This window comes from Narcine bancroftii, chromosome 3 (assembly GCF_036971445.1).
Source record: "Narcine bancroftii isolate sNarBan1 chromosome 3, sNarBan1.hap1, whole genome shotgun sequence".
NCBI classification, from domain to species: domain Eukaryota; kingdom Metazoa; phylum Chordata; class Chondrichthyes; order Torpediniformes; family Narcinidae; genus Narcine; species Narcine bancroftii.
The window spans coordinates 252,837,035-252,850,322 of NC_091471.1; the positions used below are offsets into that span (position 1 = coordinate 252,837,035).

Here is a 13,288-nt window from a genome sequence, read left to right on the forward strand (position 1 = left end):
TAACTCTTTGTTCTAAAGGCTGTTTGGCGCCCTCTTTAGGGGGCTCTACCGATGTAACATAGAGCTCTACATCCGAACACTGTACCTCTCTCCTGGGATCCATTTCACGCTGAGTCCCAGTGTCTTTCCTCTAGGTAGGCTCCAAAACTTGAACTTTTGAAAAATGTAGTTTTTTGATGATCTGTTGTCGTTTTTTTTTGCTCTTTTTCACCAATTGTACCATCATAAGTTAAATTAACAGCACTGAAATTATCTAGACTTTTAAAGAATTTTAACAGGCATTTCTAGACAAAACAATAAGATAGAGTCAGGAGAGGACTGGAAGGCACGTCTGATCCTTACGCCATCTTGCCACGCCCCCCCGGAAGGTCAAACTTGAAGGTAGAGTACATGGTTAGTGGCAGGATTGTTAACAGTGTGGAAGAACAGAGAGACCTTGGGATCCAAATCCATACATCTCTCGAGGTTGCTGTGCAGTTAAGAAGGATTATGGTTTTCTGGTCTTCATTATTTGAGGAATTGAGTTCAAGAATCATGAGGTAATCTTGCAGCTCTATAAAACTCTGGTTAGATCACACTTGGAATATTGTGTTCAGTTCTTATCAAATTACATGAAAGATGTGGAAGTTGTGGAGAGGGTGCAGAGTAGATGTTCCAGAATGTTGCCTGGATTGGAAAACATGTCTTTAGAGTTAAGGTTGAACGAGAAAGGCCTTTTGTTTGAGGGATGTGAGATATCTTAATGGAGGTCTACAAGATTAAAAGAGGCATAGCTAGGTGGACAGCCAGCACCTTTTTTATTTGTGGGGCAAATACCTGAGGACATCTATCTGTACAAGGTGAGGTGATAAATGTTCATGGAAAAAGTCAGGGTTAAGTTTTTTTTTAAAAACACAGTGGTTGGGCTCTGGAATGCAATGCCGGGGTACAATAGGGACATTTAAAAGACTTTTAGACAGACACATGGATGCAAGGAAAATTGAGGATAATGGATGTGAGGTAGGGAAGGTTTAGTTTTTTCAGTAGGTTTCTATATGTCAGCACAACATCATTGTGGACTAAAGGTCCTGTGGTGTTCTGTGATGTGCTAAGTTTCAGGTGTTGCTTTTTGGAAATCAATCCAGGGCATGACTGACACGATGCATGACAAAGCCCTGGAGAGTGATGCAGAACAGAGAAACCCAGAGGGACAGGGGCATAGTTCCTTGAAGATGGCCATATTAAACATTATTAACATCATAAGTTGCTAAATGTTGTTACAAGCCATTAAAACGTTGTTGAATGATCAATAGAAAATGTTCGAACATGCTTTGTATCCTTCATTTCGCTGAACAAAGAACCTAAAAAAAGCTACTCTAATCTCCTGGTGAGCAAAGGTAAAGCTGGCAATGTCCCTAACTAAACCAAAAAAGTTGCTAGGAGACGGCATAGAAATGTTAAACAAAAAGCTACATACAGATGGCTTGCGAGCATGAAATACATTTGAACCCCTACAATACCAGCCCCTAATTATTATGTTTAAAAAAAAATTAATTACTATCGCAAAGAAAATCAAACATAGTACATAGTATATATTGGTTAAATTATAAAAAGAAAAAAGTCAATTATCAAAACTTTCTGCCTTTAATAAAATACCGATTTTGGTAATTGCCATGTTCAGAAAACCAGTTTATGTCTTGATCCAAACTTCACTTACAAGTCTTTTGTCTTGGAAGATCAACAATCTTCCCCATCAACCAGGAATTTCTAGGTGCTGAACTGTCCATGATAATCACAACATCCTCAGTGTGAATTGCCCTTGATCTTAGACCATTTATTAGACTTGAAATTTCATTTGCAGATTGCTTCCCCTGGCAAAAGCAGATGATCTCCTCCTTAGCATTCGCCAATTCTTCAACTGTCAGTCCACAGATTTTTTGAGTCTCAAGATTTTCTGTCTTTTTTGTGGTAAACTTCTCTTTAATTTGTAACCATCTCTTTTCAGTCTTTTAATCCTGAGCAAACAGGCTCCTGCCTTCTTCGAGTGTGTCTAGGATGTGAAGTAATGAATTAAATGAGTAACTGGATCCATTTGTTCGGACGTGATCTGAGCAGCATTTGCAGTCATACTCCTGATTTCAGAGTGCTCTGATAAGATGTGTTCAAATTTATTAGAATTTTGAGGCCATTGTTTCTGTGGCCTGTACACCCACATTTCTTTTTTCATAAAAGACTGGAGTTTCAAACCTCAGGAAATCAGGTCGGCAGGATTGTCAAATGCTTTAACATATCTCCACTGTATTGGACGTGAGACTTTATGAATTTCAGTGATTCTATAGCCACGAAAGTTCAAAGCCTTGTTTTATTGTTGATATATTTGAGCATAGAAGTGCTATCAGTCCCAAATATGGAGTCTTTTAGTTTCACCTGCAACTCTCATTTTAACATGGATTCCATTCTGCTCACCACGGTAGCAGCCATCAACACCATTCGAGGGATAATGGCCTTTCACATTGCAAATCCACAATGTACCTGATCCTGGTTATCATGCAGTAACAGGTAATGAACAGATCTGTACCTGTGTTCATGTGCACCAGCAAAATGATGCAATTGAGCAGATGTCACTGTTCCAAATCCTGTCGGTTTGAAGCATTTGTTGATCTTGAAGTCTTCCAGCTTATGAAGATCCTGAATCCTACACATCCATTTTTCTACAATGGATTCTGGTATCTCATCATCCCATCCAACCCTTTTCCTATACAAATCTTGCAGGATCTTCTTGACAGTCAGGACTACTGGTGCCAATATTCCTCGAAGATCATATATCAAATTCACTGTTGACAGAATCCCCCTTCTTGTGAGAGATCATTCCTTCAAAATGATTTTGAACTTGAAGCATCAGGTTGAATGCACCATTGTACTCCTTTAACCCTCTCAACAGGAAGGTTGTCATGGTTCAAGTTCAGATTTTTCATTTCTTTTGCCTCACCTGGCACAGATAGGGCAACCAATACATTTACCTTTAACAGTATATAACACATACACTGTTACTTGTCCACTGGGTAAGTAGAAAGCCTTCCTTGAAACAGATCACTCACAACTCATGATAAAGATCTATTGCATCTTATTGTGAAGCTGCAGATGTGAGACTGTTATCTACATAGAAGTTATTCCTGATGGCGCTTATAGCTTGAGACCTAAACTTTCATATTGTCCTCAGCACACTTCCTAACGGCAAAATTTGCACAACTTGGTGCTAAAGTGACTCTAAATAGATGCCCTGCCATTCTGTATCCCACTATGTTCTCACTGTAGTCTCCATCAGGCCACCAAAGGAATCATAATAATTCACCGTCTTCATTTGGTACTGTCGCTTGGTGGAACATTGCTTTGCAGTGATGATAATATGTACTTTATGGAATCTAGTTAAGAGTCCTATCAATGCACTGGTCAAGTCTGGACCTTGTAATAGTTGAGAATTTAATGAGACTTCCCAAAAGGTTGCTCCACAGTAAAACAACACTCAAGTTTTTTCTTTGGTGGATTCAATACTCCATGGTGTGATTATCATCACCAAAGTGTGATCTGGTACTTTCTCTACATGACCTTTAAATATCATGTCAGACATGCAGTTGGTGTCATCTGAATGAAAGGAAGAATCTTTCTTGAATCTTCTCTTTAAATCTAGTTTACGTTGTTCGACAACACTTCCATTAACAGGCAATTATCAATCTTGTTTGAGAACAGCTTTGACTCCACTTGAATCTAATTCCTGATGTTGTAATTCTTCTCAAAGTTTCTTGACCTTCATCTCCTCGATATGTCAACATCAACAATTTTTGTGGCCATTTCACTTAATCCATCTTGTTCTCAGATACTAAGCTTGCACAATAATAACTCCAAAACCAAACAGTCCTCAATGGAAAAGTGGCAGTTTCTCCAAACTGTGTTCAACCTTTCAATAAATACAGAAGGAATCCTTAAGTAGAGCTTACTGCTCCCAATGGTCTCGATGCTGCTTGTTGACAATTGTTGACAATTGACAATTGTTGACAATTGTGCTTCCACAAGTTCAAAATGCTCTGAACAGAATTCAATAGATCCAATCCAAATTTCCACATCTAATTTCCAACTTTCTATTGACTTAATTTGTAGTGACTATTTTCCTTTATAATCACTTGGAAGATACAAGAATTTTGTTCAAAACAAATTCATACTACAGTTAAGCTGAGTTTTCCAATGTTTATTAAACATGGGGCAGCATGCTTGGTGTAGCAGTTAGCGCAATGCCTTTGCAGTGCCAGCAATCGAGACCAGACCTGGGTTTGAATCCCACACTGTAAGGAGTTTGTATGTTCTCCACATGTCTGTGTGGGTTTTATCCAGGGGCTCCAGTTTCCTCCCACCATTCAAAACACAATGGGAGTGTAGCTTAATTGGGCGGCACAGATTTACAGAGCCAAATTGGACTTTTAAAAATTGGCTAATTAAAAACATTTAAATCAAAAGTTAATTTAATTTTTAACATTATTGTAAGTTTCTAAATGTTGTTCCAAGCCATTAAAACATTGTTAGACTTTGTACTCTTCATTTTGCTGCACAAAGAAACTAAAAACTACTCTAATCTGGTGATTAATCTAATCTAATCTAATCTGGTAATATTCCTCAAGTAAAGATGTTGCTAGGAGATGGCATGAAAAATGTAAAACAAAAAGCTACATACAGACAGCTTACAAGCATGAAATACATTTTAACCCCTACACTGGGGATGAAGGTTAATTAGGACGGCATGAAATCATGGGCTGAAATGGGCTGTTGCAGTACTGTATGTCGGAAAAAAATCACCAGCCACAAGGCTCCTCTTGATCTCTAATCCAAGTAGCCACCCTGAGACTAGGCTCCCGGGTTCTTGAATCTGTCCTTCAGTGAGGAGGTCAGTCCCCCCTCCACCGTGTGTGCTCTTTTATATTGAGCCTTGGAAGCATTTCCCTCTGAACATTGAATACATCCAGTTTGTCCCATGAAACTTCCAGATTGTGAGTCCAAGCTCACACCTCATTGTCTGCAAAGAAATCCTTTGGCTCTAACCTTGATATTTTTAAAATGACATTAAAATTCAAAATTGCAGAATGCAACAGATAATTGGAAAGGCCGATGAACTTCTCACCCATACTGTAAAGGAAACAGGCTATGAAAGTAGCACAGTCTTAACTGAACCATGTCACTTGTGAGACCACACCTGGAGTAATGTGAATAATATTGCTCCATGAGAACCATGGAACACCACAGCACAGAAAAATGCCCTTCGACCATCTCGACCATTCCAATTGTCCTATCGATCTGCACCCAGACCAAAATCCTCCATACCCCTTCCACTTCTCTACCCATCCAAATTTTTCTTAAATGCCTAAATTTATCCCTTACTCACCACTTTAGCGGCCAGCTCGTTCCAGACTCCCGCCATTCTTTGTGTGAAGAAGTTCCCCTTAACCCATGCCCTCTCAGTCTTGTCTCACCTCACCTCTGCTTGCAGTTGCCCCATTGATGTACCCCTCATAATTTTGTACTGGCAACTCTCCTCATTCTCAGATGCTTCAGGGAATGAAGTCCCAATTTCCCCATCTTCAAGACCCAGCAATATCTTTGGAAAATTTCTCTCATCCTTTCAATTGTATTCACATCTTAATTATATTCATATGTAAGGAAAAGTCTATTCTATCACAGGCCATTCACAGAAGGTTCAGTGGGGATCATTGGGATCTCTTCTGGGAAAGGGCTGACCTATATAAATAGGACTAGCTGCACCTGAACTGGAAAGGGACCAATATCCTAGTGGGCAGGTTTGCAAGAGCTGTTGGGAAGGGTTTAAATTAGTTTGGTGGGGAGTGGGAGCCAGAATGTAGGGCAGAAGGTCAAAAGCATGATGCCATGTGTTCTAAATTTGTGAGGAAGGACAGGCAGGGGACAAAACATAAATGTAGTCAGTTGGAGGATTTGAAATGTGTCTATTTCAATGCTAAGAGCATCAAGAATAAAGGGGATGAACTTAGAGCAGGGATCAGTACGTGGCACAACAATGTTGTGGCCATTACAGAGACTTGGCTGGAGGAAGGACAGGATTGGCTGATGCAGGTACTGGGGTTTAGGTGTTTTAAAAAGAATAGGTTGGGTGGTAAGAAGTGGGGGAGTAGCATTACTGGTCAGGGATATTATTGTGGCTAAAGAAAGGGAGAATGTTGCAGAGCTGTCCACTGAGACAGTGCGGGTAGATCAGGAATAGGAAGGGATCAATCACTATCTTGGGAGTAGTCTGTAGGCCCCTGAATAGCCCTCAGGACACCAAAGAGAAAATAAGCAGACAAATTTTGGAATGGTGTAGGAAATACAGGCTTGTAGTTATGGGTGATTTCAACTTCCCTGGCACCTCCTTACTGCAAGAGGGAAAGATGGGGATGAATTTGACAGGTGCCACCAAGAAGGATTCCTGACACAGTGTGTGGACTAGCCGACGAGAGGGGAGGCATACTGGATTTAGTTCTGGGTAATTAACCTTGTCAGGTAGTGACCATTTTGGTGAGAATGACCACAACTCCCCGAGCTTTAGCATCGCTATGGATAAGGATAAAAGCAGACAAAATGGGAAAGAGTTTAATTAGGGAAGAGCTAATTATGATGGGATGATGCAGGAACTAGCAAGAGTAAATTTGAAACAGATGTTCAAGAGTGAAAGCACAAAACTAAGGTGGAGAAGTTTAGGGACTACATGCTAGGTTCATGATAGGTTTATCCCACTGGGACAAGGGAATGATGGTAGGCAAAGGGATCCATGGTTGACTAAACAGATGAGATAGTTAGTCAAGAGGAAGAAGGAAGCATATAGGAAGGAAATAGGAAGGGCCCATGAGAAGTATATGGTAGCCAGGAAGGAGCTTAATAAAGGACAGGAGAGCGTGAGACGGCCTTGGAACATAGGATTAAGGACATCCCCAAGGCATTTTGATGAACAGAAGGATGACGAGAATGAAGGTGGAGTCACTAAATAATAAAGGAGGCAACAAGTGCCTGGAGGTGGAGGAGGTTAGGGAGGTCCTAAATTATTTGCTTCAGTATTCACAAGAGAATAGAACCTTGACCAGGGTGAGGTCAAAGGAACATAGGAAGTAGGAACCGGAGTAGACCAAAAATGGCCCATCGAGTCTGCTCCGCCATTCAATACGATCATGGCTGATCTAACTTATGACCTAACTCCACCTACCTGCCTTCTCCCCATATCCCCTAATTCCTCTATCATGTAAAAATTTATCTAACCGAATTTTAAATATGTTTAATGAGACAGCCTCAACCACTTCCCTGGTTAGAGAATTCCAAACATTCACTACTCTCTGGGAAAAACTATTTTTCCTCATCTCTGTCCTAAATCTACTCCCCTGAATCTTGAGACTGTGTCCTCTCATTTTAGTTTCCCCGGCCAGCTCAAAAAACCTTCCCTCATCTATCCTATCCATACCCTTCATAATCCTATATGCTTCTATAATAGAAACTGCTCTAATTGACTTAGAGCTGCTCAGAATAGAACAGGCGTGTATGTTGGATGATGTTGAGATTAAGAAAGAGGAAGTGTTAGATTTTCTTAAAAAAGAGATTGATAAATCCTAGAGTCTGGATGCGATAAACTCCAGGTTGCTGTGGGAAGTCTGGGGCAGTAGCTATGATCCTTGAGTCCTCTTTGGCCACAGGGGAAGTGCCGGAGAATTGGAGAATGGAAAATGAAATCCCCTTATTTAAAACAGCTAATAGAGAATTCTGGGAATTATAGATCAGTGAGTCTTACGTTAGTGGTATGAAAACTATTGGAGAGGATTCATAGGATCTATGAACATTTGGAGAAGTACAGTCTACTCAAGGATAGTCAGCATGGCTTTGTGAAGGGAGCCTTATTGACTTTTTTGAGGAGGTAACAAAAGAAATTGATGAGGGTAAAAGAAATTGATAGATATGGTAGATGTAGTGGGAGGTGATGCATTTTGGAAGGACAAACCACAAGGCTGAGTACAGGGTTCATGGTTGGTTACTTAAGAGTGTGGATGAACAGAACTTACTTGGGGTCACTGTGGTTAATAGATAGTTAAGAAGACTTTTAGGATACTGGGCTTCATTAATTGAGTTTAAGAGTCAAGAGGTCATGTTGCAACTCTACAAACCTCTGGTGAAACCACGAGTATTGTGTTTGATTCTGGTCACTTCATTATAGGAAGGATGTGAAAACTATGGAGTGGGTGCAGAGGAGCTTTACCAGGATGTTGCCTGGATTTGGAAATAAATCTTATGAGGCAAGGTTAGCAGAGTTGTGACTTTTCACTTTGGAGCGTAGAAAGATGAGGGGAGACCTCATGACTGTGTGACTCGGAACGACAATGACACATTCTACAAATCTGCTGACAATACCACATTAGGGGGTTGTTTAAAGTAAGGGGATGAGTCAGATTGAAAACCTGGCAAAATGATGCATCAACAACAACCCCACCCTCAATGTCACCAAAACTAAGGAGCTGATTGTTGACTTCAGGAAGGGAAAGCCAGAGGTGTACGATCCAGTGATAATTGGGGATCAGGGATGGAGAAGGGGAGCAAATTTAAATTCTTGGGAGTCAGAGGATCTTTCCTGGACCCAACACACTAATGGTATTCCTATTTCCATATCTTTTCTTCCTTTTTTTTATACATCCACATCTTTTTCTTTGGGATCTTTTCTTGGGTGGGTGGGGGGTTGGAGGATTAGGGTATAACCATCATGGAGTAGATACTGGATTAGAATTGTACTTGTACTTCTATAACTTTGTAATTGACTGCATGTATGGTCAAAAATTTTTAAATAAAATATTAGAAAAAAACATTCTCTTTCTCTCTGTGTCCTACCCCTCTCTCTCACCCACTCTCTCCCCTCCCTTGCACCTCCCTTTCCCCTCCCTCCCCCTCTATCTTCCCACTCTCTTCCCTCTCTCATCACCTCTCTCACCCTCATCTCCCCTTTCTGTTCCCTACTTCTACCCCCTCTCTCCCTACCTCTCATACTGTCTCTCTCTCCCCCCTTTCAATTCTTCATTCCTCCTTCCCTCCTCTCTGTCACCCTCTCCCCATCTCCTCTTTCTCCTCACTCACCCCTCCCCACTCACCCCTCTCCCGTTTCTACCCCCTCTGCCCATCTCTCTTCCCATCTCTAACGCATCCTACCCCACTCTCTCCTTTCTCCCCCCCAACCGCTCCCTCACCCCCTCTTTCCCCCTCTCTCCCCCTCGGCCCAATCTTTCACCCCTCTCCCCCAATTCTCACCCCCTCTCTCTCACCACCTTTCTCCCCCATGTCTCCAACTTTCTCCCCACCCTCTCTGTAGCAACTACTTTCTTTTTCTGGTGTTTGATAAGACAGAGGCCTTTGTTCCTGATCTTTGATGCATTCAAACAAATTTGTCCTAAAATTAAATTTTTCAAAGTTTATTAAATGATATAAAATTTGTTAAACATTGTTATAAGTTGTTAAATGGTGCTATAAGCCGATAATACATTGTTAGACGATGGTTAAACCGTCCGTAGAGTTACCAGATTTCCTCTGTCTAAACTTCATTTTCACTGAACAAACAACCTTCTTAGCTAGCAAACATGACCTTCAGAATGACTGTTTCCAGGAGACGGCATGAAATATGGAAAACAAAAGCCACACACAGACAGATGCAAGCATGAAACACATTTTAACCCCTACACTCTCACACCCCACCCTCCTTTCTCTCTACCCTTTCTCCCCAACACACACTCCATTACCCTCCCCTCTCTCTCCCTAAGCTTTCATCCCTCCCCCAATTCTCACCTCCATCATTCCCTACAATGCTCCTTTCTCCACTCCTCCCTTCTCTTCTCCATCCCTCTCCCCTCTCCTCACTCCTCTCTCTATCCCCATCTCTCCCCATTTACCTCCCCTTGTCATTACCTCCTCTCTTCCTTCCCTCATTCGTTCCTCCTTTACCCCCTCGCCCCCACTCTTCCCAACCCCATCTTCTTCACCTCCTCTCTCACTCACTCTCCCTCCCTTCCACATTGTTCCCCACCTTATCTCCCTCTTTCACATCCCTCTCCTTATCTCTTCTCTATTTCCTCTTCTTCACCCATATCCCCCCTCTCTTTCCTCATTCACCTACTCTGCCCACTCTCTCCCCTCAAAACACCCCTCTCTCTCCCTCTCTCCTCCCACTTCCCTCCTCTCTCCCCTCCTTCTCTCCCTGCCCCCGCCCTCTCGCCCTTTCTCACCCTCTCCCGCTCTCCCCGTTCTCTCCCCGCGCTCTCTCTCGCCTGCACTCTCTCTCACCCCGCATTGTGAGATTAGTCAGGTGGATATGGACAATATGTGTTGTGATGCATTGACTAAATTAATTAATATAATGTATAGTAGGGTTAATTAAAATACTTTGCATCAGTTATATTTAACCCCTGAAAAATAGAAAAATATTTGGATTTAGTAATTCAGATTTGTGTTTTCAGTGTGGAATATGTGTTGGAACATCTATACATTCTGTTTGGATTTTTTATAAAGTTCATCGTACCTTGTTTAAAATTGAAAATTTCCTTCAAACTTTGTTTAAAATTCAATTTCTTTTTTTTTATATAGGTTATTTTACTCCCTTAGTGGACTTGGGGTTAGATAAATTTCAGACAGCATTTATTCGTCCAACATTGACAGTTGCTCATTTCTGTATCACTATGTCTTGGAAAGATGAAGCAGAGTTAAATGTAGTTCGATGGCATCATGAGTTGAAGTCGTGAATCTATATGGAGAAAATAGCATATAATTTACACAATAATTATGATTATTTTGTTAAGATGTGGACACCATATATGAAGAATATGAATTTTGTAATATTGTAAATTACTAAATGTTTTTGTTTATTTTTAATGCTTCCCTTTAGGGATCTGCTGTGGGAGGGAGGAGGGGATGGGTTTATTTTACTGTTTTATTATTAAACTACTTATTCTGTAAAAGTCCATTTATTTTTATTGGAAAAACATACTAAATAAAGTTAAAAAAGGAATTAAAATAAAATGAATAATTTTTTGAAAGATATTAAGGCGTGAATATTGATAGGAAAATGTACTTGGAAATATGAAATAGGTGGATTACAATTTCCTAATTTTAAGAATTATATATAAAGCATTACTATTAAGGTTTCTTGCCTCCACATTGGGAACTATTAAACCATCACGGGTGGAAATTGAGTTAAATAAACTTGGAGAACGTACAGCTGAAGAATTTATTTACAAATGGGAGTCAAGGTTAACATTAGGATGTTGACATTATTGAAACATTTGATTAATATTTGGAATAAAATTAAATAAGAAAATGATGGAAGCTCTCTGTCACCAAAAATGCCATGACTTTTTCAAATGGGAATCCCTTTTTAAACATATGAAATAGTAAAGGAACTTTTAAAATAAGGGATTGTATGAGAGTGGTAGAGTAATACCATTTGATCAGTTGAGAATTAGATATGATATTCCTTATAATACTCTTTTTTGTTCTTTTCAATTGTGATCTTGTTTGAGTGAACAATTAGGATCAGAAATTGTATTAAAGGACTGTATGGAATTAGAACAATTGGTTACTGACGGAATTGTCAAGAGGTTTATTTCATTAGCATATGTGAAACTTCAAGATATGACACCTAAATTTGGATTCTTGGGGCATTGGATAGATGGGGACATGATTTGAATTGATCAATAGATTGACAAATTTGGTAACATTTATGTAAAGCTGCTCTGTCTAATACAATTAACGTAAGATATTGGTTACTTCAGAATAACCTTTTACATCAATTATATATTACACTTCAAAAATTAAATAGATGGAAATTAGATATATTGGAGCAATGTTTTAGATGTGGTGAAGATATTGAATTTTTTTCCATTCTATATGTTCTTGATCAAACGTTAAAGCTTTTTGAATTACTGTTAGCTACCTTTTGCAACAGATTATAAGTGCTATTTGTTCGTTGAATCCTGAGTTATTTTTGATCGGGGGGATATTGAAAATTTGCTCCTAAATTAATTACATTTATCAGATTTTCGATTGAAATTTTAAAATTAGCTCTGGTGATAGCGAGTAAATGCATTGCAGTTAGTTGGAATTCAGATGTCTCTTTATCATCAGGAAGTTGGCAAACAGAAATTCAAAGTTGTATACCATACGAAAAAAAATCATATAATTTGAGAGATATATTTTCTGATTTTTTTATGGAGTTGCATTCCATATGCTCGGAACATGAGGTTTAAATTTATAAATAATTCCTTTGAATCTTCCGGACCAATGTAGTCTTCCCTGAATAAATCATGTCTCTTGAGAAATGCTTTTAGGAATCTTTTGTATGTTTCCTAAAGCAATCCAATTTTTAATATATATATCTATAATTCATTAAAATATGTTAGCAATTTAAGTTTTTCTATAGTTTAATGCAGGTTTTAGTGGAGGCAGGTAGAGGACCGGTGTTCAGAGGGAGTTTTAGATGGAATTTTATTCTGTAGCTTTCCTTTCTTTTTCTCTATATTCAAATCAAAATATATTCCATCTATCATTTGTAACAATGTGATATATGGTTTCTATTTGTTTTATATGTGTTAATTTTAAATAAAATATTTTAAAAATAATGTCAGTATAACCTATCACCGTTTTTTTTTAGAAGAACCGATCTCGGTGACATTTTTTTTGCAACTGACCATTCACATTTTGCGAACTCAGATGGTTGAATTAATTTAATGTCTTTTCCACGTGGTACATTTAACCTGAAATACATGACCTATAAACGCGATTATTTTCACTTTTACAGTTTTGTTTGATGAACAGATCATCTCTCCCACATCCCACAATGTGATAACAATAGTGTTCCCGCTGCTCGTCTGTAAAAACATCCCTTGGTCCTTTCTATTTGAACCCCTGTTTACTGTGGGTAACACAGATTGGTTCTGTATATCCTTAAGTCAGGCTTGGATCCATCCTGAATGGATATCATTCATGTGGATTGATCGAGTGTTCACACCTCTGATCCCAATATTATTAATATCACTGCTTCATGCTCTGATGGTCACGCGTATTGTTGCAGCCACCAGAGCGCAGAAGGTTCTGAGAGGCAGCAACAATTATGACGATGAGAATGATTCCGAGGTTAAAAGCCGAAGGGAGTCCATCATCTTACTCTTTGCAGTATCAGGAAACTTCATATTGCTTTGGATGACCTATTTAAAATTATTCCTGTGGAGGCAAATAACACAAC

The 13,288-nt window shown here is 39.4% G+C and overlaps 1 protein-coding gene across 3 annotated transcripts in view; it reads left to right on the top strand.

Moving 5' to 3' along the window:
* The window catches only part of LOC138758547 (oocyte zinc finger protein XlCOF6-like), a 30,207-nt gene extending 17,542 nt beyond the window's left edge, over positions 1–12,665 (top strand). For all 3 annotated transcript variants that reach the window (XR_011354327.1, XR_011354329.1, XR_011354330.1), the window contains one exon: positions 10,636–12,665. The gene's annotated coding sequence lies outside the window, so the exon portion shown is untranslated. The remainder of the gene's footprint in view (positions 1–10,635) is intronic.
* The last annotated feature ends 623 nt before the right edge of the window (positions 12,666–13,288 follow it).